Raw genomic sequence first — 17,177 nt, forward strand, 5'->3', positions numbered from 1 at the left:
CTGCCCAGTTTGATTATTTGAGTTTTAATCTTTCTGATTATGTTACTCAGATGCAGATTTCAAAGGAAATACGAGCTTTTTTTCACTTTCTCAAAGGCTTTGCTTGATTTAGCTTGTCCTGTCCTCTCAGCTATGCTCTAATTTCCATTGTTACTGGTGAGATGATCTCAGATATGAAGGCACAGATGGCGCAAACTTCTTGAGAACCTCTGAGCCTCAAAGGATATAAAACAAAAACTACCTCTCCCAAACAAATAACAGGATAATCCCCTCTGCTGTGTGGATGATTTCAAATAAGGCCTGAATAGACAACCAAATCCAAATATCCAGGGTTATTAATAGTGTCAGGCCACAGTAAGTGGCAGGTATAGTGAAATGAGGCCACCAGAGACTGCTGGTTGTGAGTGAAGGCCTGTGATCATCACTCATCACCAGTCGTTAGCCCCACTGGCTGCTAAAATTGAATCTCAAGTTGTGTCCTATTTTGGTTTGAGGAACAGGTGATGTGCTTGGCCCGACATGTTCCCCTTGCCTCCACACCACCCCCTCGGGGCTGTTAGTGAATGCAATGACAACATAGTTTTCCAAGAAAAGGAGCGGCGGCGAAGAGGGCCCTCCGTCCTACGACACAGATCGATACCTGATTAGCCGAGCCAAAGTGCTGCAGAGCCGTGGCACGCATGCTTGTGTTTAACGTGGGAAAAAAGGCATGTTTCCCAAGAGCACCTCAATAAAAGACATTTGTCTCTGCTTTTGTTTGGTAAAACAAATCCATGTTGGACAGCAAGCGGCAATCAGTCCAGTACTGTTTAATTTGCTGTCAGCTCGCGTAGCGCAGAGCTGTCTGTCTCGCTTTGTTGGCCTTTGTTGACAAACGCTTGACTGACTTGAAAATATCCACCCAAATTAGGCAAATCCTTTGTTCATCGTGTGCTCTGACAGAGAGTCGCACAGGCTATAAAGCTGAAAGTATCGCTGCAATGAGCAGAGTAAGTGATACTTAATTTAACCAAGTTGTTTTCTAGAAGGCTAAATGACATATTCCTCTGGTTTGTAGCTGGAAGACAAACAGCAACACACACAGTGGATCTGTGTCATTGTCAGCGGCTGCACACCTGGACTCTCCTGTCCTCTGCACCTGCCTGCCTGCTCTCAGTGTAAACTTCTCCCAACCCACCATTTACATGCAGGTCAAATCCCATTCAAATGGCTCCATCTGAACAGAGGAGCATTTCAAAACAGACTACCTCAACTGACTTGTGATTATGCGTCAATTTGTATAAGGTCTCCACAAAATTGGAAATAATCAAATTAATGCTGCAGACTGATCTCTAATTGTTTATACGGTCATAATAGAGCCTTGAGTATGTCTCTTTAATTAGTCTGCAGGTCAATTTGTTCCTCTTGGTCATCTTAATCTATTTCTGGCAGCTGTAAACATAAATATCTTCCCTGTTACTCACAGCAGGGGTGGGATTGAGAGAAATAATGCTGCCCTGCTGTGACAAAACAGTTGTTATTTGCCTGGCATTATACCTAAAACTTTCCTACAATCTTACAATTATTTCTACCATGTGGATGATTATGGGGAGAGCAATAGATATGCACAGGCAAATTATAGTCCAATCTGGGATGCTTAAGATTTGAATACCAGCATGCTTAACTACAAAGGCCATGCTCGAGAACTGCATGAATCACATAAGAGGGGGAAATAAGAGGAAGAGAGCATGCAGCCAAAAGTTCCACATCCCTGGTTTCAGGGGTACAGAGTGGTCCATGGGTGGAGTATTAGTGTGGAGTTATGTATTATGTGTAATTATGAGGCTAACTTTAAAAGGTTTCAAGGTAAAAGTTCTGCAGGATGCCAAGAAATTACATCCTGGGGGGATATACCCCGATGCTGCAACTTCATTTAAAGAAATGAAGCGTTTATATTAACCACAATGAAGACAAACTAGTACAGTGGCTGCTCTTTCCTGTGAAAGTGATCACATCTTTATGGCTCCCGTCACTGCTCTTTACAGATCTGTTTCCCAGAGGTATTTGATGGGGAGAGCCAAAGAGGGAGGAAGTGTGGGTCTGCAGCCCCCGTGTTAACAATGGCTCTCCTCAGACCCCCGGCCCAGGCCCAGCCAGTCATGAGACACCATGGAGATGTTATTGACCTCGAGGTTAACTCTCCTCAGGTAAGCCTGGGAGATAATGGACAAAGAGCAGTTCTTTTACAGGTGGAGTGACACGGCATATCCGCGCAGCGCAGCTCCTCTCGCATTGACAGATTTTCTAATTCACTGCAGATTCCCATATAACTGGGTGGCCAGGGCCAGCTCTGCCCAACAGAGGGCCCATTCATGCTGGGTGGGATAGAGGACCCGGCCAAATTAACCTGGATTAATTTAAAAGAGCAAAGGGCCTTTACATCCGAATAAAATGAAGATCAATAAATTAAATGTCCGGGTCAGGATGTCAAGTTGCAGCGATGATGGACTGACATACAGAAAGCTACGTTCTTTGGCTGAGAGCGGGAGAAAAAAATGTGGCGCAAGATCCTTAATTACTTTATTCCGAGGAGGACAAGTGCTTCCATACGTCTCTCTTTACATGCTAGAGTTGTGCTCCTATAAACACACTCATGTCAGAAAAGAATGCTCATTACTTCTCTCATTTGGCTCCGGGATGAGTTACTGCAACAGAAAAGTCATCAGAGAAACCACTCGGAGATTTTTAAACTTGTTTGCATTCCACAGTAAGAATTATTATTTAATGTGTGATTTATGTCCCTCAGGATTTTACATTAACTTCTGTTTTTTTTCTCCATTCATGCCTTGATCGTTGCACAGGAAATGAACAAGATTCCCGCCTTAATGTTTATCAAATTGTCAACCAATGTCCACATTAATTTGTCCACCTCAGTCTATGAAGGTTTGCCCTAAAAAAAAAAAAAAAAAAGCTGATCATGTCACTGTGGTGGAGCAGCAAGACCTAAACCTGAACCACATCCTGTCATTCACTACATGATCAATTATCCAGTAAGGGCAGCCTTGTAAGGAGGCCATCTCATCATGCAGCATTAATATCTAAACAGTGTCTGCCTGGAGATGACATATAGGACAATGGAAAGAGGGCCAAAGAAATGACCGAGTGGCCCCGGCCCGTGCTGTTAGCAGATTAAAGTGACTTAAAGATGCAGGGACCCGAATTCTCCATGACAAAAGGTAAGGCAGGTGACACAAAGATTTTGGCAAGGTCGTTTGAAGGGTTTTCTCTGCCTTTCCTCATGTGTTAGAGTTGTCTTGAGTCACTAACACAAATGTATCACAAATATCTATACATTTTCAGCTATAATATCCACATTTCACTTATTATTTTACTTTATTATATTAGCACAAGAGTAATGTGTGGAAAAAATGCATTCAAAAGATGTTTTTAGTTGTTTTTCGGTTCTCATGTGATGGTTTGATTTTTTTGTTTTGTTTGGTTCTTTTGGAAAAAACAAAATAGTAAAACTACATTAGCTGAATTTCCCTCTTGAACTGTCAGTCTTGTGATGCCCACGACGGCTTTCTAAATGAAATACCAAACCTGTCGCAGAGGCAGGCTTCACAAATATGCCAACAGGATACTTCCTCAGATTAGCAGGGCTGTTTACACAGTCCCCTGGTAATCTGGGCCACAGGGGACATACCTGTACTGTGTCAGAGACAGAGCTAGAGTTACACAGTGGGACCAACCAGCCACAACGGCCCACACCAGAATACGATCCTGAGGGTCCAGCGGGACTGGCCCAGCTCCAGAGGGGTTGGCACTGGGTACAGCTGGCCCCGTCTTGCCCTGCCAGACAAGGGGAGGAGTGGTGTGTGTATGCTTGTGTGTGTGTGCTTGTATAAGGTGGTACCAGCTGCCACCTCCACATCCTTCCTTCCTGTTCCTGTTTTTTTGGGGACATACTTTAGTAATTGGCTTGTCTACGGGTCCATAAGCAGTGCTGTTGGTACACACCGGCGCACACACAAAGAGGAAGCTTTCCGTTAGGTAAAAAAAAAGAAAAGAGGAGGGCAACTGTGCCTTGTGGGCCTGGACAATGCCAGCACACAGAGAATACTGGTGTTATTGTGCACTGAGGGGAGGGCAGTTTTAATGGAGCCTAAAGCTGATGGAAAGATAATGGGAGAGAGTTGCCCTGTTTGAGCTGCATGCATTATAATCAGACACGCACGCACACACACACACAAATACATGACTGTGTGCTCATGCATCCATGTGTGTGAGTGAGTACGGTCCTTCCTCCAAGTCACTCACTCTTCACCCTTCAGCTGCTTCTCCACACAAACAGATGTCTGAGCACAAAAGACGCTCACCAAGGAAAGATCCAGTAAAACGTTATATCTCTTGACCAATCATAACAGCACCTGAGCAGACTCCACCCTGATGTGTGTGCACCTCTCTTGCGAGGGACGACAGAACAGGTCTGGTGAGCTGGACCGGTTCAACATTGTTTTATCCATGTAGCCGTCAGTCTGTCCATCCGTCCGTCCATCCATCCCTTGCCCAGTGGGATAGGGCACCAGCAAGCAGCAGTGCACCACACAAAGGCTTCCTTTATCACGATAGGGCTTCAAACCCAGAGTTCAGTTTTCACAGGCTTATCAAAGTCTTCTGCAAGTGTGCTGAAAAGCCACTGATGCCCCTGGGATTTCACAAATCAACCCCACACATATGCTACACATGAGGCAGACTGTGTGTGTACACAACAGACAGGAAAGCGTTCAGTTCTTGTTTGTATCATGTTCAGGTTGGAACATTCATCGAGGCATCTATTGCACAGGAGCAGTTAAACAGAAGTAAAAGACGAGATGAGAGGTGCATAACAATGCTGCTAACGACAATGATAATGATGCCATTATGCTGCCCCACCCCCCCAGCCGCTCTTCCAAAAGGGAGAGTAGCTACAGGGTGTGTTCAACAAGCCAGTGAGGCAGGAGGATGATTCTGGAGTAAATCATTTGTGGAAAGGTGAAATGTGGCCAGCACGAGTCGGCCTAATCCATGCCAGACATGTGCAGAACACCAGAGGAGCAGGTGCAAACAATTGAAGCAGCTGTCAGTGAGCTGCCGTGATCTCTTTTGATATCTTAATTGTTAGCCAATCCAAGAGCAATTTTGGCAACATTGCTGTCAGCCCCAGGACTTGCCCCGTTCAGCTCCCATCTGTCAGGAGCTTGCTGGGCTCTGGTGCTGCTCTCCCTCCCTGACTGAGGGCCCATGTCTCTGGGATGTGTGTGTCCAGCCCATCCAGCATCTCTGAGGGAAATCGGGCCTGATTGCTGCCATTTCCGCTCACTTTGGCGGTTTGGGTCGGGGGGTGCAGGCTAATGCTGATAATTGCCATGTTTCAAAACTACTGGAATTTGTCAGGCCTCCCACCCAAACCCTGTCCAGCCCCGTCCCGACCCCCCTTGTCGGTTCAATGTTCCTAAACATTGTGATTAGCATAAGAGCAGAGTGTGTGTCAGTCTAGATTCAGGTCCGGGATCTGAGACTCTCCAGATACTCCCGCTGTGGAGTCGTTAGGACAGGGGTGATCAGGAGCTACATGGCTGGGGCTCCACTGATGTGAGCCCAAGCAATCAGACAGTAAACAGCACCACAAAGAGCTCAGTGAGCTAATGCAACTCTCAGCCAAAACTAGCAAAAACAATTCTTCTAATTTGACTCAGTGGCCAAACGTAAAGCTGACGAGTTCTTATAAAAAAATCACTTTTTCACACATGCGCGCTTTACACACATTCACAGACAGCCAAGAGGCGTCATTATAAAGAGATAATTCACAGTGCAATGACAGTGAGTGACCTGCCTCCTCCCATTCAGTACGAGGTGAGGCCTGACTCTAGGCCCAGCCTGACCCTTCCGGTGATTTATGTGGCCCCAGTAAGCCGGGTCTATTTGAGGGCCCAGCGAGGAATGAAAGTGTTAAGAGTGAGTGTTGGGGAAGGTGGGCGCTGAGGGGAGAGTTATGAGTTTTCTCAGCTGAGCGCCCAGCTTTGGGTTTCTGACATTGTTTTCATCCGAGAGGGAGGAGAGAGTCGGAGTAGTAAAAGGTGGTGGGGGGAGGCAGAGGGATGGGGTGTGTTGGGGGGGACCCATGGAGCCCGCAGGCTTGAACTCCACAGCTGAACCACTGACCCCAACCATCCATCAGTAGAGGGGTGTGACAAGGCAGAGGCAGGGGTATGTGACAGGAGGCAAGGGGGGGAGGCAGAAGTTGGGAGAGCTGGTGACGGGGGAAACAGACTGAGGGGCTATAATGGGCTTTGGGACATGGGAGGGGCTAATCATTGGTGGGGGGCAAGTTAAGGAAAGGGCAGTGTACTGTAGAAGGATGGGGTGGGTTAATGGGCTGGGTGGGATGTCTGCCTGCTGAATGAAACAATGAACCAGGTCAGAAAAGTTGAATATCTAAGAGGTTCAAACCAAAAACAACTGGAGTCAACCCAGAAATGTTCACAGAACCTGATGCTTCTATTCATAGATGCATATAAACTGACCAGATCTGCAATTTTTATACACGATTAATCAAAAATGAGCTAAAAGAGTTTATCATCAGGACATTTGAGTAATGGCGGCTAAAAATGGGGCTTTGCAGTTTCATGAGAATGATGAATTATAGATCATTTCCTGCCGCAACATGAATAATGTCTTGGCTCTATTGAAATCAATTTAATGCCACCTTGGTGTAAAAAAAAGTACACATTTTTATCCAAAATATTGCATTTTTGTTTGCTTCCAAACTTTTTAACAGTAATGTGTACACGGAGAGGAGAAAGCTCAGTGAATCCAGGTACTTTACTAACCTGGAAGATCCAAAGTGGAACAAAACTATTGGTACTAAAAACTCAACTTCTGCTCCAGCCAGCGGCTACATTTTTTGTGTTTCCACTTATGTGAGATTTAGGCAGAGCTCAAAGCCAGATTGAACCCTCCCCCCATCTAGACTGCCAGCGTCTTTCAGCTGTTGCCCAAGACTCACTGTCACTTGGCTCCACACAATGCATGGCCAATGGGTAGACTGGATCCCAGCATCCGTCCTCAGAGGGGCATTGGCCCTCAGCCAGACAAGGCCGAGCTGGGGCCCCTGTCGCACTGAAAGACTAGAGCAACACTAATGGTTAAGTCTGAATCGAGCCATGAGGAAGAGTCTGGGGCAGACAGGGGAGGGTCGCTTTAATACGATCCAGTTTGGAACTCCATAACACATATTCCGATTTCATTAGGGGCCAAAGATGGAGCCTTATGTCGGCGGCATTAGCAGTTAAAGGGGTGACTGTGTTTGTCTGCTTGACACTGTGTAAAAGAGGGTTAAGGCGCAGAGGATGAAGACGGAGGAGGGGGTGGAGGAGACGGGAGATAGAGAAAGAGAGAGTTCATGGCCCTCCCAGTTAGGTTATGGCACTGCAGCATGGACAAATCCATGAGCAAGCGAAACCACTGTTTTAAATAGCAGGTATCTGGTGTCAGCGTGCCCTGAGAGAGGCCCTCTCCATCAATATGTTCCTTTGCCCTTGTCTGCTCCTGATATCTTTATCTTGTCAGAACCTCTCCTGTACGTTCCACCTCAATGGCTTCCGTCTGTGCTGTCCCGTACAGATGGACCGCTGCTGGTCGCTCCGCTGTAGGCCCTGGAGGCTGGATGGGGCGAGAGCACGGGGGGGTTAAGGTGCAGCGGGAGAGAGCTGAAGGCAGTCTTATGTCAACCTGTAGTCTACAGGGGCCTCATTACACAGACGCCAATGGAGAGGCTTTTAGAGGGTAATTAGACCATTACAGATAGCCGGGGGAATAAATGAGCGCTCCCTGTATCCTCTGAATAAATGAGATGTTAAAATGTGCAGCTACTTTTTTTTCAATTAGTGATGCATTTGGGAAGGTTCCCTTTTCTTGTCAAAAATAGTAGAATATTGCACAAATACACAACATTACATGCTGAGTAAAGACGTTAATTCAGAATGTGTTTCTTTGCAAGAATCAAAAGTAAAAATAAGTAAAACCTGGAAAAATTCAACGCAAATGAACATTCTTATCAAAAGTAAGCACAGTGCATATTTACAGTCCTTTCCTATCACACATCCACTGTGCTGAAACTGGCTGGACTCAGATTGTGCTGCAGTCCGGTGGCAAGAGGAAGCTTCCACTGTTCTTTCCTGTAATTTCGAGCTTACCCTGAGATGAAAATGGGAGCGGGATTGTGGGGAATGACAGATGCGGCTCGGGAGGGCCATTGAAGAGGTCATATGTCATCACGGGGTCGCACACGCCCTTTGAGCAAGGGCCGGAGGGAGGGTGCGGGGTGGCAGCTGGGGGGGGGGGTCGCCTTCCCACACTACCTGCAGAGATGAGGCCTGGGAATGCAGCTAACCTGGACCCGACTGACTCCACTCACCTGTCAGCCTGGTCGTGAGCGTGTCCTGGATTTATGTTGGCTAGTCTGACCGGCTCTGTCCTCCTATATGAGCATCTGTCTGTCTTCCCAGCGCCTGCACTATATTTCAGCTCTGTCTTTCTTCCTCTGTGTCTCTTGCAGCAACTTGAAAGGTGTGTGTGTGTGTGTGAGAGAGAGAGAGAGAGAGAGAGAGAGAGAGAGAGAGAGAGAGAGAGAGAGAGAGACGAGTTCAGGACCAAGTGTGTGTGATCTTAATAGCCGTCGGTTACCTGCTCACATATGATACCCCTCCAGCCTGCTTGGGCAGATGGCTATTACTTTCCAGTTGTGAAAATCAAGCTTATACAAACACAGGCAAGACTGAGACGCGCTGGACCAAGTGCAGTATCCCTCTGATAGACAGCATTGGTGTGTGCGTGTGTTGTGATGAGGGCTGATTCTCTGGCGTCTGTCATGCGCAGCCTATCCTGTGGAAATCATTAAGTAGGAGCACTAGGCCGTCACTTCCTGGCACAGCATACAAGTGAGATGAAGAGCTTTATCAATTTCCAGGACAGGTGGGAACATTAGCGAAGGCCAGACAGCGGTGGTGTCAGACCTGAATCAAAAGTGGAAAGTCGTTTTTACTTTTGATTTTCGGGTGAAAGCTGTTTGGGGCTTTTCATTTCTGCGCATTCGTGAGCATTTTAAATTTTAATACAATCAGACAGTGGCTATTTAAAAAATAATTTAAAAAAAAAGAGAAAACATTAAAATGTGCCTGTTCAGACTTTTAAAATGACATATCTTGCCAAAACAAATTCCAATATAGCTGATTTGTAGTCAACCAACAACCAACTGATTTTCCGGTTTCATTAATTGTGGCCACTTCGTTGTAAGTATGAAACCTGAACTTCTCGCTGTCTTGAAACTCAATAGTCCTTTTAGTGTCAAGGTTGGCCCTGTCCTGCTGCCCCTCTCATGGAATCTGATGTCATGTGACTTGCCCCCACTGTCCCGATACGCCGGGATTATTGATCCCTCGCTGCTGTGAGTGAGACGTTTACTGTAGCCCATAGTGCTGCACACCGGAGAGCTGCGCACGGATCACCTCCTCTCTGCAGCCGATCGATAGATAATATTGTGGTAAATTATTCAGCCGCTTCGGCATGTCGACAGTGTCATGCTTAAATAATAAGAATGATAATAATAACAATAATTCTCTAAAAAAAATAAATAAATAAACGACAGCATCGTGATGTTGCATGTTAAATTGCTTAATTAGATGCGGCCTTGAATTATAATGATGCGAAAATTACTTTAATTGCTCTAATAGGGGCGAGTCTTAATAAAAGTCAATCATTTAGAAATGATTTAAATATAAATAAAACAGCACATTGAGCAGTTTAAACGCTTTCAGATTTAAGGTGGAACTTTTTATATTATACAATGCAAATTTCAACAACAAGAATCTGACATTTTTTTGATATTTTACCTTATATTATAGCATTACAATCAATAACTATTCTGTATTAATTACAAGAATTAACCAAGCTGATACCTATTTATTATTAATTTAAAAAAAAATCGGCATTGTAATATTACTGTCAGAAAAATGTTAATTGTAAATTTCTCTCTAATCATCTCTATATTTTTAAGTTACACATGACATTTAATTTTGCTGTCCGTTTTGTAGTGTGATATCTAAACGATGCATTTCCAATTCTGGTTATTTGCAAAAGAAAAACGAAATGTTCAAACAAACTATTTGCACATCGAAGTAACATGAGTCAGAGGGTTATTCGCGCAAGCTAAAATGTATTCATTAAAAAGTTAATTAGGCAAAGGACAGTTTGCTTGAGTCCAAGCGAGGAGTTGGCCGCAGGGCTAATTAGTGCGGAGTGCTGATGGAGGTCATGAGGCCGGATCAGGTGTCTCTGTGGCCGCTGGCCTCTGCTCACACTGCGGCAGCCAGTGACTGGAAGCAGTGGAAGGCCTGGGCCTCAAAGCTCATAGGTGGACGGCACTTCCATGTACATATACCGCCATCTACTGGCCAAGGATCAGGCAGTGACACGCACTTAATAGTCTCTAACTATATAAAATGACACATGCATTGCCTCGGAACACGTTCAGAATAGTATGTGCACACAACTGAATTTTAAAGAATAAAGCAAAAGTGTTTGTGGCAATGAAAGCAAACATAACTCTAACTCCCAAAGCCTCTTCTCTTTTACACTAATAGAGTTTTCCTGCTTTATCGTCAGCATAGGGATGGACGTGAAGGTGCACATTGTGATTTTACAGAATCTGATACAGTGAAAATGGTCAAACCTCATCTCTATTTGTGACAGATGTTTCCCTTTTGGACCGCATTGTGCTTTAAGGTATTCTCATTATTTTCTCTAACTCTTGTATACATGTATAAAAGTCTGATTTGTGGTCCATCAGAGCAATTTTGAAATTTGAACAGTAAAATTGTTCAGATATGTTTTTCTCAAGTGCCATTGAGATATTGGCCTGTTGCCTACTTCTGCTGATGAAGGGAATAAATATATCATAACAGTCCTTAATAGTCTTCAAGCATTGTTCAGATTAATCAGAAATTTGCTTTCTGTTTTTGAACAAACTTGAAAAATTTAAAAAACAATGCAGGTACAGATCTCACCTGAAGGGTCCGTTCAGAGCTGCCTGCTGGGCCATATTCTCAAAACTAAACCTCTACTTCTACTTCACCCTGTGGGTCACGAAAGCAGCAAAGGGCCTTATGAGCGACACACAGCCAAAAATCCTGAACAAGGCCTGAACTTAGAGTCCTCTGTGGGTACATATGGCTGAGCCCGGCCTGGACAGGACCCTTGGGTGGCATAAAGTACACTTTTGCTTCACACGGTTCATAAAATGATCAATAATAATCATAAGTCAAAGTTAGAGCTCCTATCACAGAATAATTTGTTAATATTGGGACGCAGGGGAGTGTTTGTGTGAGTTCCCCACTGGCCTTTTAAGAAAAGGGCATGCACTCCTTCTCCGCTTCTTTGCTCTTTCGTATGTTCCTTGAACTTGCAAACTCCCTTGAATCCTGTCCAGCTCCAGTGGATGTTCAGTGTAAAACGGCACTTGCATCATTACCACTTTACTGGTCAGCTTTCACCCAGCATCACCTCTGACCGCCCTCCTCTATCGCAGACCTTCATAAACTTTCCGCAGATTTCTCCAAAAACATAAACTCTTAAACATCTTTGGCGCAAATTATAGTCTGTGATTCCTCTGGCATGGGCAGAATACAAAGTAAACTGCCTCTAATTGTGATGCTTTGACCATCTTCCCCCTGACTGTTATTTAGCTTGGCTGCTGCCTGGGGCTTTGTGGTTTCAACTCCAATAGTTCAGTCGGTGCGAGAGGGAGAACACATTATTATTCCCACTGCCCGCTACACTGCACATGCTAATAAGGGAAGGCCACTGGGATGGTTTTTAAAAGAAAAAAAAAATGGGGGAGACGGTGATGTCATCAGTGTGCTTTATCTGAGTTGGGATCTGAAGGGGGGGGTTGCAAGTTTCCTCTGGTAGAGACTGTGGGGCCCAGGAGTGAACCCGTGGCTTTGCCAGGGAGCCTGTTTAAGGAGATTAGTCAGTCACCACACCTTTGTTGCATTATGGGCCAAAGTGAAAGGCCGTGCACTGTGGACATCCCAAAGAGACACCAGGCTGACGGCTTTTTGACACCCAAATGAACGTGGACAGACACCAGCACTCCTGCAAGCCCAATCTGTGTCTCTTTCTTCTCGGATGAACGAAGATTCTTAATTATTATCCCCTTTAATACGTTAAGAAAAGGTTTTTCCCACATAGGCAAGACTTTCCTTGATGGCAAATACTTGCATATGTCAAGACTTAGTTAATCATCTTCTTGATTCTCAATCAATCAGCAAATGTTTGATCATACACAATATGGCATCGTTAGTGCAACATTATACGACATTAACTGTTCATGGCAGGCTCATGAAATCAGATAAAGACTCATACAGTACATTGCTGGTGGTCTCATACAGTATATGTTACCTGATCCAATGCACTGAACAAATTACAATTACAAAATGAGAAAGACACACCTCGGGATACCTTCTCGGAAATTATTGTGAACCCACAATTAAATTAAGTAATTTCCTCATGGTCTGGTAAAGAGATGGTTAAAGTCCTCAGTTACACTCTGCATCCTCAACCCTCATCCTCCTGTTAGAGGTACGAAGTGATGACGCTAGCGCACAATCATTGTGCTATCATGTCTAGGCTACAATATATTAACATTAAGAGCAGAATCTGAATTTCTGACATTTGTTTTTCTATATAAGGCACAAATTACATCATTTTAGATGTTTTTGAACTAGCCTTGGCTTGGCTTAGCTAAAGCCAAAACTACATTTACATAATGATTTTTCCTTTTCGTTAGTTGTTATCTGTAAAGGAAAAATATCAATTTAGATGAATCAGTGTCTTGATATTCAATTAGACATTGGACATAGTAAAATGAGGTCGAGACTAAATCATGTCAAGTCGAGGAACCGCTAAAGCTAGCTAGCTAACTAGCCGTGGGCCAACAAATCTCAGTAACGATGCCTGCTTGATACTAGAGTAATCAATTTGATTTGATAAAGTGAACTTCAGTATATATTTAAATGTGTGAAAAATTTTCAATAAAAATAAGAGTGACACCTTCTATAACAGAGGTACATTTCATTTCTATATGAGCTTTAAATAATTAAAACATTATTTTTCATTGACAAATTAGTCAAAATGTACAAATAATTTTTCTACATTTTGTCGGTGGTTGTATTTTTAGGTATTTTGGTAGGTTCTATGGGATTTTTGGAGTTAAAATAATCAGCCTAAAAAATGCATAAAACGAATATTGAACAGCTTAAAAACTTTAAACACTTTCTCCTCAGTTTCACTGCATTAAAGGCAAACTTGGGCTCAACTTAACCCTTATTTCCCATGGTGAAAGAGGAGTGAGGTGACAGTCTGAGACTCTGAGGCAGGGGAGTTCCACAATGTACTCCAGCCACACAGAGCCTGATTTTATTGCCCTGATAAAACGCCCTCCAGGGTAATCGTGACAGGCAGTTGCCCCTTTTCATGCCCACGCTGCAAAGGCACTGCAAGAGACCGGAGAGAAAAATCACACATCTCATTTCTCACACCGGCCTGTCCCTCTTACTCTGGCCCAAAATGCGTTTTATGGACATTTCACCCCGTTTGCTGCAGATGGGTTAAATATTACATCAAAGCGTCTTTAATGTTTCACAGTACCTCTCACATTTCTCCTCAGTATCGACTTCAAAACTAGTGGAGGCTGCATTTTTACAGTAGATTTAATGGATCAATGTCCATAATCACATTAGCACTGGCTTAACATATAACAAATTTCACCGTACAAGCATCAAAGGCCTGACCTCTTGCTATAATCAGGCATAGCATCTTTTCCTCCACTCAAGGTCTGTGAGCCTTCTGATAGTGGGAGAAAACAGAAAATTGTCAAGGGGGTGATAAGCTGTATTGTACGCAGCTCAGAGAGTAGCTGTATGTGAGAAAAACATTTGTCCCTCGTAGTCGCAGTCACAGATGCTTGGAGCAGCTCCTCTGTTTTCATGGATCATGCTGATAAGCCTCTCCTTCTGCAACTCTAAAGCATTTTTCATGTAAGACTTCAAAACGCAGAAACTTTCATTCTTAAAGGCAAAGGGCAGACGAGGGCGGTCCAACTGAGGGAGGCATTTTTTTTTTTTTGCAAAAGAAAAAGAAAGCATGATGTATGATGTCTGAGTGAAATAAATACCACGACAGTCTTCACTCAGCACTTCCTGCACGAGGCCAACAGGCCATCAGTGAATAATACAGATTAGCAAAAAATTCAAACAGACAAACTGCAGACAAACTAGAATTGATGGCTTCCACTGAGCCAGTCAGGGAACGGGCCATGACGTAAAAGGAAAAACATGTCGGGTTCCCCCGGCCAGGTTAATCAAGACAAGCTTCCCTCGCAAAAAGACGAGTGTATGTATGTGTGTTTGATTGCAGCCCGGTGCTTTTCATGCTCATGTATGTGTGAACCCATTTCTCATTCATAATATGCAATCGTATTTTACGGCTGATTGTGTTTGCCGTACATAGGCTGTATGCATGAGGTCTTCGCCCATATTCCTCTACCCAGCACAGCATAAATAAACAGGAACACTCTATAATCCATCATCCTGCATGCTGTGGGAGCGTGCCCAACACAAACATGGCTTCTGTTTTCTATCTGTGTGTACGTCTGTGTGAAAGACTGCGTGTGAGGGCTAGGATGGGTAGCACTGTTATGTTAGCGCTGAGTCCATGACTGTGAAATATAAACCGGCTGCACTAAATGAGGATTATACAAATGAGCTTCCTCTTTGCTCTTTGTTTCTCTATCCCGCTGTCTGGACATGACGCAGAGTAGAGAGTACACTTAGTTTAATCACTGCAACAATTCTTTGAAGCCCTTTTAAGACGGCTCTCATCTGACTTGTTAAGATAGCATGTTGGAAACAAACTGTCATGTTTTTGTCTAGCATGTATTTTACATTGGTTTCATGAAAAAGAACTGTTTGTGAATTCATTTGATCCTTTACAGTCAAACAGTCAGTGTATTTTAATAGGCTGGTGAGTCCCAAGCTGAATCCATGGACTGGCTGGGAAAATCTGGAAGCAGGAGGTGATTAACTGCGCACTTTCTTCCCCCAGCAACTATTGTTACATTCCCAAACAGCACTAAACACCAACTGTCCCAGTGGAGCTGCTCTGAGGACAACAGCATGAGACCGAGGCTGCGGCTGTTTCAGACAGCTCCCAGGTGTGAGTGTTCTCCACTGACATGTAAGGGTAATAAAAACAGTAGAGGCTTTTTCTCATCACAAAACTTGTGCAGATACTGCACATCTTAGCAGCGCTGGTTAGTCCGGTTACCTGTTTCGTGCTTTTAATGCACACGGAGTAGTTCCAGTACGCTCTTTCACGGACATTTGTTGGCTGACTCAGTCTCTTGGTCAGTCCACCACATTGGTCAAGACTGAAATGCCTGGATGGAAAGTCATGCAGTTTTGAGCAGACATTTGTGGTTCCCGAAGGAAGATGTGCTTCCTTTTATTGAAACATACTTGCAAAACTAATTACATCCGCATCAGCCTCAGCTGTACTTAGTATTCATCTATGACATGACACTCTTTGTAAAGAAATATGTATTTCAGTGAAAGTGTTCTTTTAAAGCCTGAGAGAATAAAGATCTTTACTACCTAAAGTTAATTCTCTATATATGTTTAGTTACTGTAGCTAATTGGTGCCCTTGGTGCAGATTTATGGTAAAAACTGCTCTCATCCACAACATTTTCTGCTTAAGCCTAGACTGACCTCCTTGTTGCAGTTCTTGTTATACTACACCAACTGCTACTCTGGAGCAGGAACCCAAATTGTAACAATGGTGGGGCTATTGTACCCAGCATAATGCATTTTACAATATCCTCATTCATTGCATGAGGACTTTATTTACAGAACCCTCTGGGTAATGCAATGCCATGCTCTGATCACACACCAGCCCACTGCATGTAATTATCCTCAGCCTGCTCTCCAATCTGTCACTGCCCAAACTCATTTGTAAGTGTGCATGTGCAGTGATTAAAGAAACTTCTGTGCCATTGCAAAAAAAAGGGTGGGGGCTTCTATCACTCCCCTCCCGCTCTCCTCCACATTCGGGAAATTCTCCAAGAATGAGGCGAAGCTGCCATGTCAGAACGAGCCAGGCAGATGTGTACAGATCGCCAACACTGCTAATGCATCCGCGGCACTGGTGTAGCAGTCAAGTCATAATAATTAAAGACATACAACATCTCAGGACTTCATTAATCATAGTTTATATGGACTTTGAAGCCCTAATGAAAAACAGCCTGCCTCTCTGGGTTTATTGTGTCTGTACAAATTGTGGGGATGGCGTACGCCAGGAATGCCCCCCTCCTGACCGGCTGTTACAGGATGTGGTGATGGAAAACAAAAAGATAAGATTTGGTGAAAAGCTAGTGATGGTTATAGAGAGGTCAGCGGTCAAGGTTGTTTATGTTGACGCTGAGCGCCATTCAATCAGACAAAAATGGAGCTGCTGACAGTGAGGGCAGTGTGAGTTTACAAGTCTCTGTGTTTGCACATTTTCCCTCTTCAGTGGTCAATGCTTTGCACAAGATTTCGTGTCCTTGGCTGAGCAGAATGAAGGCCTACGGTGCTCCGGAGATTCATCTTGCACTGTCATGTATCATCATCTTTGATTCGCCATTAGTTTCTCAGATTCTCACCATGCTCTCCAGCCCTTCTGGAGGTGCATTACAGTGAGATCAGAGTGAGAGATTACTGGGTATTAAGCTCTCGGTGCCAGAAGTGGAAATTACAGAGAGGTTGTCAACGCCAGAGTTCTCTCTGCTTGTTTTCTCCTAGGGAGAGAGGTAATGCTTTACTCAACACGTTTCTTCCCAATGGCTTGTGACTGGTCCCTGGCAGTGCTATCAGTGGTGAGTCACAGCCAAAAGCATGTGTGTAGCTCAACAAAAGCAAAGGAAGACAGAGAGGGAGAGACTGCGTAGGACTTCAGTCTGGGACACATGCATCTTCTCTCAATAAAAGTCCCTTTGGCAGGTTTACATCGCATTAGTCCACTGAATCCAAGGATATATTCAGTGGAAGGGAGAGCGAGGGGA

The sequence above is a fragment of the Chaetodon trifascialis genome, chromosome 18 (genome assembly GCF_039877785.1).
Source record: "Chaetodon trifascialis isolate fChaTrf1 chromosome 18, fChaTrf1.hap1, whole genome shotgun sequence".
In the NCBI taxonomy this organism is placed as follows: domain Eukaryota; kingdom Metazoa; phylum Chordata; class Actinopteri; order Chaetodontiformes; family Chaetodontidae; genus Chaetodon; species Chaetodon trifascialis.